This window comes from Neovison vison, chromosome 3 (assembly GCF_020171115.1).
Source record: "Neovison vison isolate M4711 chromosome 3, ASM_NN_V1, whole genome shotgun sequence".
In the NCBI taxonomy this organism is placed as follows: Eukaryota; Metazoa; Chordata; class Mammalia; order Carnivora; family Mustelidae; genus Neogale; species Neogale vison.
The window spans coordinates 20,573,590-20,591,940 of NC_058093.1; the positions used below are offsets into that span (position 1 = coordinate 20,573,590).

Genomic DNA, 18,351 nt, shown 5'->3' on the forward strand with positions numbered 1-18,351 from the left:
TTAAAATGCTATCTTTGAAAAAAAAAAATGCTATCTTTGGTTCTCTTCTCAGGCTGCACAGAGATTAAAAATAAAGTTTTTCTGAGCAAAGATATTTTATGTAAGTAATCAAGCGTTTAACCTAAAGAATGCAGTCAGCCAGTCAATAGTGATAAAATACTCTTTGTTTTTCACTCTCCCTCCCTCACTCAGAGACTGCTGACTGTTCACCTCTAGGCCATAGGCATATTGAGGGTGACATTCTCTCTTTCCAAGATAATCCTCATGATAGGATACACCTAATTTATGCTATTGATGGGACAGCTTCTGAACTGAACTGATTTGCATATCATCAATACGTGTAAGTCCTGAGTAGAGGGCTAGCCATCCAAATTAAAATATTCCCTGTCAAGGACTTGCTGTGCCCAGCAAATTCTGGAGTAATGTTGATTGCAGGTGGTTGGTGAATATTGATGCTGCTCAAGATTTATAAGGCTGCATTGGAGGGCACACGAAACTTAAGATTTCTTTGGAACAATGTCCCTGTTTAAAACTACTCTTGTTCGGACCCAGCTGGGCATTCAATAATGCCAGCCACTGAATAAGATCTTTCAAGGGCCTCAGCCCGCCTCACCTGTCAGACAGGCCTACTGATTTATAAATGAAGCCCTGTTTGCTTCCAAAGCTCTTGATCTTCAACCTCTTCTCTACCCTTCTTCCCTATTCTTTTTTTTTTTCCTTCTTCCCTATTCTTACTTTTCGTTCTGATTTGAATGTCTCAGCCCTCCTAGCACATGTCACCAGTTTTTATTAACTTTTTTTTCTTCAGATGATGCACAAATAGCACTGGGACAATCTTAGCATTTCTATGTCGTTTTATTAACTTCGCTACCCTTCATCCCCCTTTCCAGAGTTTTTCCCTGTTGTAAAATAAGTTTCTCTTGTTGCACTTGGCTTATAATGGAATGTCCTGACTGCCAATTTTTCAAAGGTTTCCCTTTTTGCATTCTTTATGCACTTAACACAGGATCTACTTGTCCTTCTCTCAGCAACCACTCAATCAATCCTACATTTCACTGATCACTCCCACATTAAAATACAAATTCTGAGTTCTAATCAGCCATTGCCATCTAGAAAAACCTGTCATTGAGGTACTACCAGCTCTTTTCTGATGTGGCATCCATGTGCTCGCAGGTGTCTCAGCAGAAGGTATCTGTAAGCCGGGCGTTCTATTCTCTTGTCTTTTTTCCCTTAGTTCTACTAAATTTGAAATAAATAGATATCATGCTGAAGTATTATTACAATGACCACAACAGCTAAATGTTTTTCTCCCCATTTCCAATTCCATTTTTTCTTCCTGAGTCAACAGCCGAGAAATAAATTATTTATTCTGCACCAATGTAAAGAAGAATCCACCAGATATCATAGAAAGAAAATGCTGTAAAAAAAATCAAGTCTGCCTTCAACTAAAATGAAACCAAAGACTTAGGTAGAAAAAGATTGTCTAAATATGATTGCTTAAATATTTTCCTGTTTTCTTGACTGTCAATGTTCCCCATGAGTTTGGGCTTAAAGAGGAAGAAAGAGTTGGAAAGGGCGAAGCATGGAGAATGGGAGAGGAAGGAAAAAACACACAAGAGTGTTCCAGTTTAAGAAAAAAGTTAGTGTTTTTAGGGATACGGAAATTTCTCTCCCAGGCAGATTCATTGACTCAGATACTTAGAATGGCTGCTTCTGCAAAGAGCATGTTCTTGCAATTCATTTGAAAAATAAGTCACAGTAGATGGATTATATCTAGAAAAAATTTGAGTTTTTCCCCAAAATATTAAATAAAACACTCTTATTTCTTTAAGTATACTTTAACTATTAGAAACAAAAGGGGGAAAGCTACAGAACTATGGAAAAATGATAGTATAAATGTAATGTAATTTCAAATTAAAATTCAAATTTCAAACATTGCCATCTAGAATTCTTCCCATATGAACTCTTTCTAGCCAGTTTGATGGTACTGTTGAGAGGGAATGTCCATACATAGACATGGGTCATGTCTAATATTTCCTTTTAATGTAGAAACCAGTATATCTTTTATCTAGATATACTGTATATTGTAGTATATTGTATATTATACACTGTATATTGTATACTGTAATACTGTATATACTGTATATTGTAGCCTTGAAATCTGATGATGAGATGGAACATAAAAGTATTCCTACTCTCCATTCCAGTTCCCCTTTCTTTTTACAAGGGATTTTGTATTCATAATCCATATTCTCTAATTCTAATCAACAGGAGGATTTAGGACTTTAGTGCAAATTTTGGAATAGCATTGGATTTATTTTAAATATTCAAAGTTTGTGTTGTATTGCCAGATTGTTTTATTTCAATTATATTCAAATAGCTACTTGCATTACTAGTTAGTTCTCTCTTCTTGTCTCTGATGTACCCTTGGTAAAGGACTAGAGAAAGAAGAATGGTAGGGACTAAGAAACTGTATGTTTATTTCCTGTTGGCTGTAATTCTCCCCTAAATGGCAGAGAGAATACGTTTGGATTTCATAAGGTTTTAGGAATGTGGATTTGGGCTATTCACAAAATACATTTATATATATACATACACTTTCAGAAATCACCCCACATAGGACATTGCATTTATTAAACCATCATAGTAGACATTTTATGATTTGGTCTGGAAATATTTAACACTGAAAGAAAATGCTCTAAGAGCTTGTAGAATATAAACATTTTCAGAATCATCTGGTACTAATGTTAAGGTTAAAGACTCCCTAATTCAAATGGATTGGTCTCTCAAGAATTGCTAGCACTCCAATTTTACAAAGTTGCCAAATATTGAAGGAACGAAAAAGGTTTAGGGTATAGAGATAATAACCTTGAAAGCTTGGAAAGCAATGAATAACATAATTCCTTTAGCATTTTTCAAAAAGAAATCAGGATTTTAGAACTAATGTCATGCAATGCAGCACTTGATATTTTGGTATTTGCCTTTGTGCTTTTATTTATTCTTTCAATTAAATCATAATGGTCCCATTTTGTAGAGACATTCAATAAAATGAAGGTTTATTTCCTGCTTCCGGGAAGATCAGCCAAAATATTCATAACTCCTGATGATGATTCTGCTTGACAGTGTGTTAAATGAAAATTTCATTGAGTGAGAATTCCTCAACACTGTAAATCTCATCATTTTCCTCCATGGTTTTCCATTTCTCCTGTAAATATGGATTCCTTGTGAGAATGGTTGTATGTGGTGAAAGAAAGCAGTTTGTATCAACCTTTAGATGATTGGAAAACTAAATATAAACATGCAAGTTATAACTAAAGATTCAGAAGCATGTAAAAAAATGCTAGAAGAATTTTTGTCAAAATACATAATAAACAGACACATAGATAACTATGAACATCAAAAAAGAGAGATACACCTAAAATGGCTATAAATGTGTCATAGATGAAAAGCCTAAAACTCGTATATTTAAATAGTTAACCAAGACACAAAAATAAATAATTACACCATGTGTTTGGTCAAATGATTTCTGAAACTAGTGATTTCTACAGATTTTGTCAACTGTTTCAGTTCAGACTTCAGATTTCCTAGGAGATAATTCATGCTTTTTATATGACCATTATTGTTTTAACTTTAATCATTCGCCCATGCATGCACGAGTTCAATAAATATTCGTTGTGTGCCGATTATGTACCAAACCCAGTTCTAAGTACTGGGGGATATTAGTGAACAAATGAGGAGGCAAACAGTGTTGCCTTTCTGGAGCTTACAAATGAATGAGGAGAGACAGAAAAAAAAGAATAAACACAATAAATTAGTTATATATAGTATATTAGAAAATTATAAGTATCCAAATAAAATAAAGGATGTTGGGAATGGGCATTGCAGATTGCAAGGGTCAAGTTAAACCTCACTGAGAAGAAAATATTTGAAGAAAGACTTAGTGGAGGGAACGAGTTATTTGAAAGAAAATTGTCCCACACCTAGAATTTAACTGTAAATTAATTCAAGTTAATTTAAACAAGACAGACATTTGCATATGATATTGATGTAAAGTTTTCCGATGTAACCTTTAAGATCAACCATGGTATTCAATTATTCCTACCTCGATATAATAAAATGAGGGTAGTAATTGACTATGTAAGGCAGGTATTTTACTGTTATAATCTATACTTGTAAGACATACATTAATTTCCACAAAAGGTTTTAAACTCCTGCAGAAAAAAACTCAATACTCAAAACTCAGTACTCAAAACACAATAAACTCAAGTTGTCAAACAATGAAGTTCTGAAGTTCTTCCAAAATGCATGAGCATAAATCCCTGCATGTCGCTCTTCCAAGATTAGACCAGATAGATAGTTAATGGACTTACAAGGTCTTCCTTAACTATAGGAAGACTCATGTTCATACATACAGATTGTTTACGTATGAAGTGATGGAAACTGAAGTAATTGTGAAAGTAAAAATGTTTATTTCTAATATTATCTCTTTTAATGCACACTTAGACTAATTGAGTCTGTCTTTAAACAGTCTGTCTGTGTGCCCTAGGAAAATGGAAAATTGTTAATTCTTTAATTTTCTCCTCTCTTCTGATGACAACTTAGATTTGTTAGGTTGAATTACAAGCTAATTAACTCAGAAGTCCAGGGATTGAATTTCTGCTTCACCACTTACCAGCTGTGTGCTTGGCATGTAGCTAAACTTAATTGGGCCTATTTCCTCAACTGTAAAATGGAAGTTCATAACTCTCAGAATTGTTGAATAAAACAATGTGTTGAAAGAAGTTGGAACGTTATAGGTACTTAATCATTTATATTAAAATTGTGTCTTATGCTTTTTAATTGGTCAATATTAGAATAAATAAATGGATATAAATACCCTAAGACCAGCCTAAGGCTATATATTATATCAGTCATTATAGTATCATGGTGATTTTGTTTTCTTTGGTATCATGATGATTCTAAAGTGCTTCATGACACTGTGTGATTGGGTTGTTCTGGAAGCCTTCATAAAAGAGGGCAAAACATGAAATGGACCAATAAGGAAGTATAAGATTTGGATGGGAAGCAAAGAAGTAGATGATTTTGAAGTAAACCAGTGATTATGATGGGCATCAGGGGGCAAGCGATTTGTGTGAAAGTGACAGAATAGAAAGCACCTTAACTGTCCATGTTTTTCTCATCATAGTGTAGTGTGTAATCTACACTACATAGTGTAGATTACATAGTGTAATCTTAAATAGACTGTATTGCTATAGACAAGTTTTTCACATGTTACTGAATTTCTAAGATATACATTTTACTATAGATTTTTTTTCCTTCTCTACTTAGCATTAACTTCACTGTTCTCTTTTTATTTGTTAAAAACCCCTGTAAATGTTCTCTCCCGGACACCTGGGTGGCTCAGTCAGTTAAGCATCTGACTCATAATTTCAGCTCTGGTCACAATCTCAGGGTCGTAAGATAGAGCCCTGAGTCAGGCTCTGTGCTCAGTATGGAGTCTGCTTGAGATTCATTCTCCCTCTCCCTCTGCCCCTCGCCACATTCACGTTTCCTCTTTGTGTCTTTTTCTCTCTCTCTCAAGTAAGTAAATAAATCTTATTTTAAAAAATGCTTTCTCCTTTCTAAGGAATAGATCCCCTCACAACTCGTTTTTTTAACAAACACATAGGGGATGCCTGGGTGGCTCAGTGGGTTAAGCCTCTGCCTTCGGCTCAGGTCATGATCTCAGGGTCCTGGGATCAAGCCCTTCATTGGGCTCTCTGCCCAGCAGGGATCCTGCTTCCCCTTCCCCCTCTGCCTTCCTCTCTGCCTGCTTGTGATCTCTCTCTCTATCTGTTAAATAAATGAATAATTAAAAATCTTAAAAAAAAAAAAACAAATAAATGAACAAACACGTAATCGTCATAGGGCCATAATGCAGCTGTGGTTACACAGCTGCATATGTGCGTTCTGACTGGAACCCTTTTTCAGAATGTTCATTCTAGATCCTAAAATGCACTGCTATAAACAAAGAGTTTCTAAACCAATGGCATCATAGTATTTTATTGTTATTTTTGTTTGTTTGTGGGGTTGTTTTTTTAAGGTTTTATTTACTTATTTGACTGAGAGGACGCAACGAGAGAGGGAACACAAGCAGGAGGAGAGGGAGAGGGAGAAGTAGGCTTCCCGCCAAGCTGGAGGCCTGATGTAGGGCTCAATCCTAGGACCCTGGGATCATGACCTGAGCCGAAAGCAGATACTTAAAACGACTGAGCCGCCCAGGTGCCCCTATTTTATTGTTATTTTTTTTTTTATTATGGAGGTATACTATAGCTTAATACAGCACATACATCTCAGTTGTACACCCCCAACATGTCACTGCCACCACGTCAAGAAGGCATTGTACTTCCTCTTAGTCAATACTGCCCTTTGTCTTAATCCCCATAGACCTAAACACTATTCTGACTTTTATTTCTGAACATTAGTTTTTTCTGTTCCTGAATTTCATATGAATGGAGTAATATAGTATGTATTCTTTGTGTCTGTTTATCATTATGCTTATGAGATTCATCTATGGAGTTGCATCCAACAGTAATTCTTTTTCATTCCATTTTTTTCAGTGGACTAATCCATTTTGTGAATATACGATAATACCTTCTACTACTCATAAGCATTTGAAGGGTTTCCAATTTCATGTTATTATGAATAAAGCTAAGAACAGTTTTTGTTTTTGTTTTTGTTTTAATGTGTTTAAGTAAACATATGTACTCAGTTCTCCTGGGTATAAACCTAGAAGTGGAATTACAGGTTGATAAGGTAGACATACATTTTACCTTACTAGAAATCGCCGAAGAGTTTTCAGAAGTGTTCACACTCCTTTGTACTCCCACCAGCCATGTGTGAGAGTTTCAGTTGTTCTGCCATTATAGCTTTCTTTTCAACATCTGGAGAGGGTTTTATTCCCAACTTAGTTCTTCGAGTGTAGTGAGATTATGACTTGATGAATTGAACCTGCAATTATTTTTCAGAACTGCATTTCACATCACACCGTTTTTAAAAAAGAAGTTCAGTTCTGTTTACTTTGGTGAAAGTATGTGAGCAGAATAGAACTTTGGGCACTGTCATTTCCTAAGTGTAATGGCATATGCAACCTAAATATGGCCGGGGGCTAGCTATTTCACTAAATTGCAAACTGTAGTTTGAGTGCTGACAATGAGAAAAACTTCTCTTTCTCTCTCCTTCTCTACTTAGCATCATCTTTTTGGCTTCACCTTGACGAGTGAAATAAGAGCATTAATGGAATAAAGGAAAACAAAAGTGGGGTACCTGGGTGGCTTGGTCGGTTGGTCAGCTGCCTTTCGGCTCAGGTCTTGATCTCAGGGTCCTGGGATTGAGACCCACTTTGGGCTCCCCACTCAGTGGGGAGTCTGCAGTCTGCTTCTCTCTGCCTTTCTCTCTCAAATAAATAAAATCTTAAAAAAAAAAAAAAAAGAAAGAAAAGAAAAACAAAACTATGTTATTTTTGAAACTACCTGTGAAAATTTTCCCGAGAAATATGAATACTTCTGAGGTTAAAAATGGTGCATAACCCAAAAATAATTTGAAATGTATTTTGTACTTATGTTTGGATAAGAATATAACTGAATTTTAGAAGAAAAAAAAATCACCACACAAAGATTTAAAATAAAACCATGAAGCCACACTCTGATCAGGATGACTCAGAGGAGGACTGAAGCATGAGACAAGAACAATTGGGAAGTCATCCGTTATCTAGCCTTACTCCTCACTCTCCTTGCTGAGAATACATTCATTCTTCCCACTGATTAGACACATCTAATCAGAAGCACACTGAAGATGGCAAAGATGACAATGGGTGACCTCTATGTCAGTAGGCTCTTTGCTCCTTTACAAACATACCTCATTTCTGAGTCATTCTTTATCTTAATTCAGTTGAAATACTGAATATCTTGGTTTAAAGTTTTTTTCCACTGTGTTATATGTATAAGAGATAATTTAAATATAATTAGACATAGGCAAATGATTAGAGGACCCGAGGCCTGGATAATAACAATCTATTTTCAATTTTAAGTAAGTAAAAATACAGCTCAGTAGCATGGAATACCTAGAGAAAGTTAATGAAAGATAAAGTAGGTAACAAGCTAATGGATATAGTTCATCCTCTTTAATCAAAGCAAGAAGAATTTGGGGTAGGAGCCAAGTGATTTAAAGATTTTATTGGGGGAGGGTATTTTTGTTTATCTATATTTGTCCATTACCTGCTCTCAAAATCCTATGTAGGAGTTTCTCAAGACATTGGTTACTTATTTTTTATAAATGATAATTCAGCCTTATTTATGTTAATGATTTTTGTAGTTTGTCACACACACACACACACAAAGAAAACCATGTGAGTAATTGATATAAATTTATCCTTTTGGTGCTTAGTGATTGTCTTTTAACTCCTAACAGTTGTTATTCATCCCATAAGTCAGTAATCCCATAGAATGTATGTCTTTTACTAATGATATTACATTGAATCTATTTGCCCATGCATTTTAGAATGTAAGAGCTAAAGACTTACTATTGAATTTGTCTAAGAATTCAAGAAACATTTCTAGAAGATTTTCAGATCCTTGATGAATCATAGAATCTCGTGGCCTTAAAAGATATCAATAGTTTTAGGTCTATGCTTCTCATAATTTGTAATATTTTGGAAGGTGCCACGGATGGGATTTGAAATTTGTCATATTTTAATTAGAGGCTATTGAAGACATTTTGGAGTTCACTCAATGGAGTTCACTTTACTCCATTCTGCTTCCTTTTATAACTTCTCCAAGTATCAGGCTGACAAACCACAAGAAATTGCCATTTTATATATGAAAAAGTAATGGAATTTCAACATTTCGTATAATGCAGACTGATATGCTAGTTGTGACATTTTTCTTCTTTCTTTTTGATCTGTTTAACCACAGTATACTTTTTTTTTCTTTTTTTTGCATTAACAAATGTTTATTGAGTCTTTATATTAGGAACTGGGACCCTTACTAGCGATATATCTTCTCTTAAGCACCTTTATAGTCCTTTTGAAAGGATAAGCAACTAAAACATCAATTAACTCTACCTACCAAGGCTTTGTGAGCAGTTTGATAACCTTTGCTTAGCATGAGCTCAATCTGCAGACAGCACACCCAAGTTTTCTAGACTTCTTTTGGAGGAGTGTACCCCCTGAAAGTGGTATTTCCCCAGGTTTTCCAGGTATTCAGGTCACCTTGAGCATATGGATTTCAGACCCATCCCATGGAAATTTCTGACTCCGTAGGTCTTATAATGGAGAGGGTGCTGGGCCGTGGAGTCTGACCACAGTATGCTCTTAAGGGAACAGAATTTGTTGGAAGAAAAGATGTCATCTGTGGTAAAAAAGGCAAAACAGTGTGCAGTGAATTTGGATGGCATAATAATTTATAAAATAGTCAGATAACTGCTTGTATTTGAAATGACAATTTTAAGAATATAAGGTAAAACTATAATTATTATTTCTATTGTATTTAATTATTTTTTCTATAATTAATTTTTTAACTGCAAAGTATAGTAATTATAGCCAATTTATAAAAAGCTACTTCAGGGATGCCTTGGCTGGTTTAGTGGTAGAGCATGTAAATCTCGATCTTGGGGTTGTGGGTTCAAGACCCATGGTGGGTGTAGAGTTTACTTAAAAATAAAATCTTAAACTTCTAAAAATTAAATAAAAAGCTACTTCTAAGCAGTTTTACCACAAGGCAATATTGATTTATTAACTATTCTCATTTTATTTAAGTAATCTTAAGATTAAATGTTAACATATTTAATGCCAATACAAGTATTATTTATCAAATAAGCTCTTTCTCAGCATTTAAGAGTTGATAGTCCTGTGCTGGGTACTTTGCAGAATTCAAAGAAAGTGGAGACAAGTCCCTATTTTAAATAAGTATATATCCTTTAATGGAAATAACAACAAAAAAATTGATTCCATGGGAAAATGTGATTTAAAATACAAATAAAATACAATATTTATAAGGAAGACTGAATATATAGAGCAAGGAAATCAATATGAAACACAAAGACTTGTCTTGTGCTTAAATGCTTTAATTCATCCACTAATGTGATTTTCACATTTGCTCATTTAAAAAAATATTTTGAATGTCATTATGTTCCCAGCCACCATTTTGAGTTCTTTGGATACACCAGCACCCCAAACATGTAAAGATGATTTCCCTCACAGACTTAGCAGAGGGAGGCAGGTAATAAATAGTAAACATAATAAATATAAGTCTGTGGTGTGATGGGAAGTGGTCAGTGCTGTGGAAAGGGAAAGAAGGAGCAGGGATGAAGGGTTGAGGGAAGGCCACGGCTGCCGTTTTCATTACGGGAGTCAGGAAGGTCTTAGTTAGGAAGATGATTCTATGATCAAAGGCTTCAAGGAGGTAAGGAAGAAATAATACCTCCATTATTCTTTCCTAAGGAACTTCAAGAGTGATACACAAATACACAGGCCAGGATATTTAGGGAATGGAGCTAAGGGTCTTCCAGAAGAGCCATGGGGCTAAACTAATTGACATTGGGGATATAGTTAAATTAGATTCTTAAAGGTCAGACTCCAAGATGTAGCTGATTATAACCCAGGGACAGAGACATAGTGTATCATCAAGTAAGAGAAAGAAGTGTCAGCTTAGATTCCTCTTTACTTCTATGGCCCTTCCACTATTATTAAGGTCCTGTAGAAGGAATTGTTTTGTTTTGTTTTGTTTTCCCACACCTAAAACGTATCAAGTGTTTGAAATATATGTATGTGTGTCATCAAAAGAGGTTAGATGAACTGACCGATGGTACTAAGCCAAGGTCAAGAATATTGTGAAAAAGAGAAAGGATCAGGAAAGAAGTACAATTTAGGCTCATAAGCATAAATATAAAAAATATAAAAAATCATGAATGAAGGGCTCTCAGTTATCTGCCATTTTATATTCTTAGAATGTAATTAAAGGGAAGAATTATATAGTACTTATTATACAATGGACATGTTAAAGTAATAGTTCCTTCCACCTACAAATGAAAAGAAAAAGAATTTACCAACTCATTCTCAATGACAAAGCAGGTGTTCTCAAATAAGGAGTTCTGAAAAGTACTAAATATTTTTGAACCTGTGCTACTTTTCGGACTAAGACCATTATGTGTGCTTTAGGGGATTCTGACAAAATATGATTTATGTTTCAAGAAATGACATCACTTGTGCATCATTTTTTGCATTCAAAAATGAACACGTTATCAGTGTTTTGTTTTAAAAAATAACTTTAGTGTCCAAATCACTGAAGAAAAATAGACATTTAACAGAGAGATCGTATTTAAAGAATGCTTTTGGGAAGAGAAGAATCCTAACCAATATGTAAGATTACCTGAAATCTGAAATCTCTTACAATTTTACTAGGGTAATCATATTTTTAAATGTGATTTTTTTTTTTAAAGATTTTATTTGTTTATTTGACAGAGATCACAAGTAGGCAGAGAGGCAGTTGGGAGAAGGGAGCGGGGGGTGGGGAAGTGGACTTTCTGGTATCATGACTGGAGCCTAAGGCAGAGGCTTTAACCCATTGAGCCACTCAGACGCCCCTAATGTGATTTCTTTATTTGATAGTTCACATACTGGGAGCAGAGAACAGTAGTGGTGGCAGCAACTGTATTTTAGATATCAGAAAATTCAATCTGATCCTACCTATGGATGAGTTAACCTAAAAGCAATGAGTCATAACTACTGAATATTGAAAGAACACTTAATGAAAGAAATAAACACAGCACATCAAGGTCAAAAACCTAATCACAACTTTTGCTGACTCAGAAAGATTTTAACAAATATTGCTCCCCCCAGTGGTTGTTTTTGAGGGTTTTGTTTTTGTTTTGTTTTGTTTTTTGTTTCTTACCCTGGGCTCCCAGTTTTCCAGTTTCATTATTTTGGGTAACCTCATGAAACTTCACGCCGCCTATTAAGTAGGAGGAACCTGGAGAGGACAGCCCCGTTTGACTGCCCGGTTTCCTGCTTCCAGAAAGAACGGTGCCAGGGATGATAGAGTACCGAGTAGATGATGATCAAGTTCAAGCTCAACAAGATAGGATCACAAAAGGGCCATCATGCTCAATTTGTCTGATTGCCTAGCTGGAAATGAAAGAAGAGCAGTGACATAATTATCCCAGATTCTTCCGGCTTCTGATGCAGTGCAGCACAGATATTAAGCAAGGCTAGTCTCAGAATTATTGGAACATATTTTAAAGATGAAGTTCCCTGCTTTAACAAATAAAGGAAGGCTCACAAAAATCAAAGACAAAGGAAAGTTTTGGAATCATTTTTGCTGGCACACAGAGCAGGAGGAGCACAGAAAGAAAATCACTTGGTGAAAGAAGAAAAGCAGGGCACCTACGTGAGGAAACGGGGTGGTGTGTCTGCTGGATCTCCAGCCCACTTTGTGACCTTGGCCAGATCCCCTGGGCCTCAGCTTTCTCACCTTTGGCACAAAGGGTGTGGACTCGGCTGAGTGGCGTCCCTGAATCCGGAATATGGACAGAGGCAAGAAGAAGTAGGAACCATCTCATACAAAAGAACCATAATTTGAATATTTATAAAGGCAAAAGTGGCTCGTGATCAAAAAGTGGAGAAGAAAGGCGGCTAATGGAGAATGTAAATTCATCTTAATGCGTTCAAAATAGAGTGTAAAACTGATAGACACAGTTCTTTCCAGAAGGCAAAAAAGGAAGCATATCACTGTACATTTCCTCCACTGGAGTCTCCTTCCCTTTTCTCTATCATTACCTTATTTTTCTCAGTACTTTCTGTTTCCGGTAACCATGGTGATGCTCCCTCCCAGCAACCTTCTTCACACCAGGCCCCTTTGGTATACATGCATTGAATTTTGCTCCATTCACTGATGCAGGAAGCTAACAATGCTGTAAAAATTAATTTATTTATTAACATTTTCCCCAGCCCTTCTGTCTGGGCAATAAATTCAGGGAATTATTCCACATTTAACCTCCCTACAGAAGGGGCACTGTGAAACAGGGATATTCAACTGTTAATTTCAGTGGCTAACATAAAGGGGGTACTGATTATGCTAGATTCAACTCCCTGCTGTGGCCCTCAGGGACCCAAACTCACTGCTACTTCCTTTTGCTTCTGTCTGTAAACAGAATAAAATAGATTGTCCTCAGAAATCACACATCAACCCTGGTTTCCTAATCCTCTTTGTTTTTTGCTGCATTCTCCCTTGTAAGGGAAGCATTGCCAAGTGTGTAATTATCACAGTTACAAGGGGATTGAATTTTCCCTAAGAAAATCCAAATAAATATATGCATTTTTCTATTGGGCCCAGTTATTTTGGAATAGAAGTAAATAATAAGTAAACAAACAATCTTGGATATTCAGTTTTTAAAATATCATCATGAGCAGCCGGTGACAGAACGTCAGACAATCTGTGATGTAGATAATAAATATTGATAATAAATATGATTGTAGATAATAAATATTAGATAATAAATATTCTCATAAACTACCATTTATCATGTCCAGTTTGTGCAGCCAGATTTATTTGTAATCCTATATTATGCAGGGAAACTCTCTATTGAAGCACTGTGTGCGTGTGTGTGTGCGTGTGTGTGTGTGTGTGTGTGTCTGGCATTAACACAAAGGAGACCAGATGATGACATTCATAGGCTTATAGACTCGATTCCTGGGGACACACTTGGATGGAGGCAATTAAAATGCCTGTCAGGCATTCGATACCAGAAGCCCCTATGGTAAACCGCTAAATCATAAGCCAGGGCTGCATCTTATTGTCAGTGAATGATGGCGGAACTGGGTGGCTTGTCATCATTCTCGAAAATTCTGAGGCTAGTGAGCTCTCTCTCCCTCTCCCACTCGCCTTATTTTCCTTTTCACCACTGCGGGGACTTTTTCTAATTTGCAGCTTCCCTTTCCCCGACACACACAGAGAGGAGCTGGTGGCTTGCAGACTGCGTCTGTCTGGAGCTAGAGAGCTAGAGCCAGCCCGTGGAGATAATGCTCGGGGAGAAGGATTCTGCAGCAATCCTCAGAGGCTACACTTGGGTGGTATCGCTGCATAGGCACTGGTAATGTTTCGGCGTTTTTTAAATTTTATTTGGTTTTATTTTTAATCCATTTTTCAGAGGATTTGCTTTATGTGATCTCAAAGTAAAATGCTTTAGAATTCATTACCGAGCTTCCTGAAAATTCAAGTGCTGTATTGCTTGTACTACAGATCTTAAGGCATAGATTTATTATTGGAATTATAAAGAATGCATTTGCTTACTGGTGAGTTGCGATTTCCAATATTTTGTTAATAAATCCGTATATGTATTTTTTTTTCTTTTGTTTTGTTTCGGTAGATTCTTCACCTTGTTGTCTCTCACCGAAGAAACATTGATTGGGAACTACTCATTCAGAAAATTAAAAGGTACCACATGTTTTGTTTGGAGGTTTAAATGAGGGGAAATCAGGGAGGATTTGGAATGTTTTTATTTAAATTAATCTCTCTATGGTTGGTCTTTGATCCTTAAGCCTACGTTTGGTCATTGTCTATAGCATGTATGATTTCCCATGCAGAGAATGCCATTATCCAAGGCTGTTTCGATTATAAGATGTCTAAGGAATTATATCTTTTGCCTGGGTTGCAAGTTGTGAACAAACATTGCTATGTCTGGCTTATTTTCGGATTTTTATTATTGTAGCAGCTAAAAAAAAAAAATGTCCAAAATTCTCTATCTTAATGAAAATTCAGTCATTTAAATTTAACAGAAATATACTAAAGTCGTGATTTTATCTGAGGGAATCTTTCTAATAAGAGATGTTTTTAAGTGGGTAAATGAAATGGCTTGCCCTTCCCAGGTAGAAGGAGCACTAGAGATGAGAGCCTAGGAATGACTCAGTATTGTTAGGTTTTGTGAATTGTAACTTCTTCACTGATGCTTTAGTCTTTAGCACCATATTTAAAGGCCGAGGTTGTCAGTTATTAAAAAAAACTGATTTTATATATGCTTTATTGGCATAAGAAAGTAATCCTTCTTCTTGCTGTGGGAGCAGTTGAATCCATTGATCCTGGGCCTTCTGCCTCACATGAAAAATATTAATTTTCAAATTCATTATCAGGATGTGTATTGATTAGAGATGGCTGCTATGGGTATTACCTTTTGTTTAATTCTTTAAGATTATCTTTGTTTTCAACATATACTCATGTCAATAAAAGCTGTATTTGTAATTTGCCTTAAAAAAATGGAAGACATTTTATGCCTCGCTGAGGAGATCAATAGCATCTTCTAAATCTTTCTTTGGCATTCACATAGCATTTCCTTTCAAGCTTACTGGCCCAAAATATTTCATGCAGTGAGGTTAGTTTTTTTTTTTTTTTTTTTTTTTTTAATGTACTTTGGAAATAGTTAATGTTCAACAACTGATCCTGAAATACCAAAAGTCTGTGAGTGTGCACCTGTGAGTGTGAATATTTGTAGCAGTTGAAGGAGACGAATGCATTGTCCTTGTTTAATTCTCTCTGCAGTGTGTAATTATGAGAACCTTAATTTATTCATTCCACAGGCACTTCCTAAGAGCCTTGCTGCTGTTGGTAGTTATTGTGGGAGAGAGGGAAGGGGCAGATGCCACTGTCACCATCCTTCCAGAGTGTAGGCAGTACCACATAATATTTTTGCACAAGAGAAGGAATTCATTAAAATAAATCAGTATGCTCTAAAAAGGGAAACTGCTTTTATTTCGGATATTGAACAAAATTGAATAGACTGGTCTCAGAGAAACTTGAAATATATTGCATTTTTTTCCCTTAGAAATTACTCGGTGGAATCAAGTCTAAAATCCCCAGACAGGACTTACTATTCCTCCTGGATACTGTAAAACACTTGGGACTTTCCCTTCCTTTAGTTTCCACTCAGAGTAGGTGAATACATTTCATATTTGGTGAAAAAAACTCTATTTGGTATTTTCCCATCTAACAGAATCCACACAGTATATATTTTATGTGAGAAGCTGTTTTCTAATCCTCAGGCTCATTTAGCAACTCATTATATTAATTTAGAATATTGGGATATTTACATGAATTGCAAAACGATGATGTTATTATCTAACCAGTAAAAAAATGTATTCAACGTTTTGTTAATAGGAACTAATCAGCTCTGTTGGGATTCATCTGGGTACTGGAGAAGTGGCATATTACCTCACCAAAAGTCTCTTGGTACCTAAATTTTCTAGGCTCATTTTAAATTTATCTAGGGATGTGTTGACAGATTTTGTGTAATAAAACATAATTTATTGAAATAGACTATTATGGCGTCAAATCAGAATTGAATTTGACTTTTGGACTGTGAGTGAGTCAGGGATCTTATCACGGTTTTTGCTAATCAGACTCATTTTGACATTGGTTAATTATTTCACTGATTTTTCACTCATATCTTCAGCACATCAAGGAGTGTCTGAACCCAGTAGGCGTTCAACAAATATTTGCTTAATTATTTGATGGGTAAATGATTCATCATCATTTTCCCCATTACTTTTTTGTTCTTGTTTTTCATGAGATTGCACACTGTAAAACAGACACTTGGTACTTTTTTTTTTCTTTAGCTACCCCAAATATTCATTCCATGTCTTTAATTAATAATAATTAATTAGATAGTTAATACCAGGTAGAAAATCAGGCGAACCGTCTGTGAAAATTTCTCCAAGCTATACAGGAAAGGCTTTTTCAGTTTTAAGTTAAGATGGAAAGAATTTTTGAAGTGTCCCTTCTCACTTTCATCAGCAAGGGAAAGAAGCCAAAGTGCAGCATGAGTTCTGCTTTATGTGTGCTTCCGAAATTCCGAAATACTACTGCCAGGCTTGACGTTGTTTATTGCTTTTCACATCTTCAGCCAAGATTTTGCTGCAGCAGAGGGGAGGAGGCCTTCTCTCTCTCTCCGTCTTTCTCTCTCTCTCTCCCTCCCTCTCTCTCTTTCTGTAATACTAGAAATGATGTCATAGTCTTCTTAAATGCTTTGTTGCTCATTATGGACTAGTATGACATCATTTAATAATGTATAAGGAAACTTCTAGAGTCCTAATAGTTTTAGGGAATGCATTTTTTTCTTGTTGCCATTTATTTTTATTAATACAACTATAATTTTTTTTTATTATTCACTATGTGCGAGATAATATCCTAAGCCCTTAACATATGTTATCTCATTTTAACTCTCTCTACAATCCTGGGAGGTGGGTATGGTCTCCACTTCATAGATGAATGAATGGAGATTCCAACTGGGCAGTCGACACAAGTCTGGTCCAAAGTCCTTCAATATTAACCACAACATATTACATTCTTTTCCTAGTAGATTTTTTTTTTGGCTCATAGCCATTGTTTTAATATTTTATTTATGCACATGGTGTATACTGAAATAAGGTGAAAACAGTATGCCTGCAGACACTTATTTTTATACACTTTTAAATTAGGAGTAAATTTATCCTCAAATGTGTAACATAATATTCAAACTCTGATATATTTTTTATTTTTAATATGTATTTTATATTTTATAAACTGAAGAATTTTATTTTTTTAAAAAACTTTGTTCTTTAAGGAGGAATATCAGAGACGAATTAGGAAGTTTTAAAATAAATTAATTCATAAAGTTCTTCTGTGTCACTATGATGAAGAGGTATTATGAAATTGCATGATCTATATAAGAAAATTAGCCAGAATATTCAAGTACTAAATAGCATACATCGATGCCATATTTCGCAACTTTTTTTTTAATTGAAATAATAGCAGAAGTTTCAAATGACCAAAAAGAAAGAAAGTAGCAGGGAACAGTATGCCATGTGTATACTGTGTAATGTGCAGATACCACATTCAAACTTAAATACAACTAACTGAGCCACAAACATAACGGAGGGCACTAACAATGACACAAATGGGTATTAAGATGCTCTACTTGCAAAGGCGTATATAAAACAGAACACTTTGGGAGCTCAGTTGGGTATAGCAGAACAAAACAAAGAAGTAGCCTTATGGCACATTGGTATCATAAGAGACACACGAATAATTTCTTAAGGGACTTCATTGTAGACCAGGATTACTAACAATTGAGAAGAGACTCAACAGGAAATATTTCATGGAGGCTGGGTCTTTTGAGGAGGAGGTTAGAGATGAAAAGAAGTATTTAAGGGAGAGATAATGCACAGACGAGCTCCAGGAAGAACCAACATTAGCAAAGAGGCCAAAGAAAGTGAACATGCATGGAAAGTATAGACTGACCTCATTTATATTCTAGAGCACAAGCCAGAAGAAGGGGGGTTCTTGGAAG

At 35.6% G+C, this 18,351-nt stretch overlaps 1 protein-coding gene across 20 annotated transcripts in view; it reads left to right on the forward strand.

Moving 5' to 3' along the window:
* Window positions 1-18,351, forward strand: part of MAP2 (microtubule associated protein 2) — a 287,600-nt gene that overhangs the window by 128,368 nt on the left and 140,881 nt on the right. For 7 of the 20 annotated variants that reach the window (XM_044241470.1, XM_044241469.1, XM_044241476.1 and 4 more), the window contains exons 1-2: window positions 13,818-14,124; window positions 14,401-14,468. The gene's annotated coding sequence lies outside the window, so the exon portion shown is untranslated. Of the gene's footprint in view, window positions 1-13,817; window positions 14,125-14,400; window positions 14,469-18,351 lie in introns of those variants that run through there. The other 13 variants (XM_044241478.1, XM_044241479.1, XM_044241480.1 and 10 more) reach the window with 7 other exon arrangements.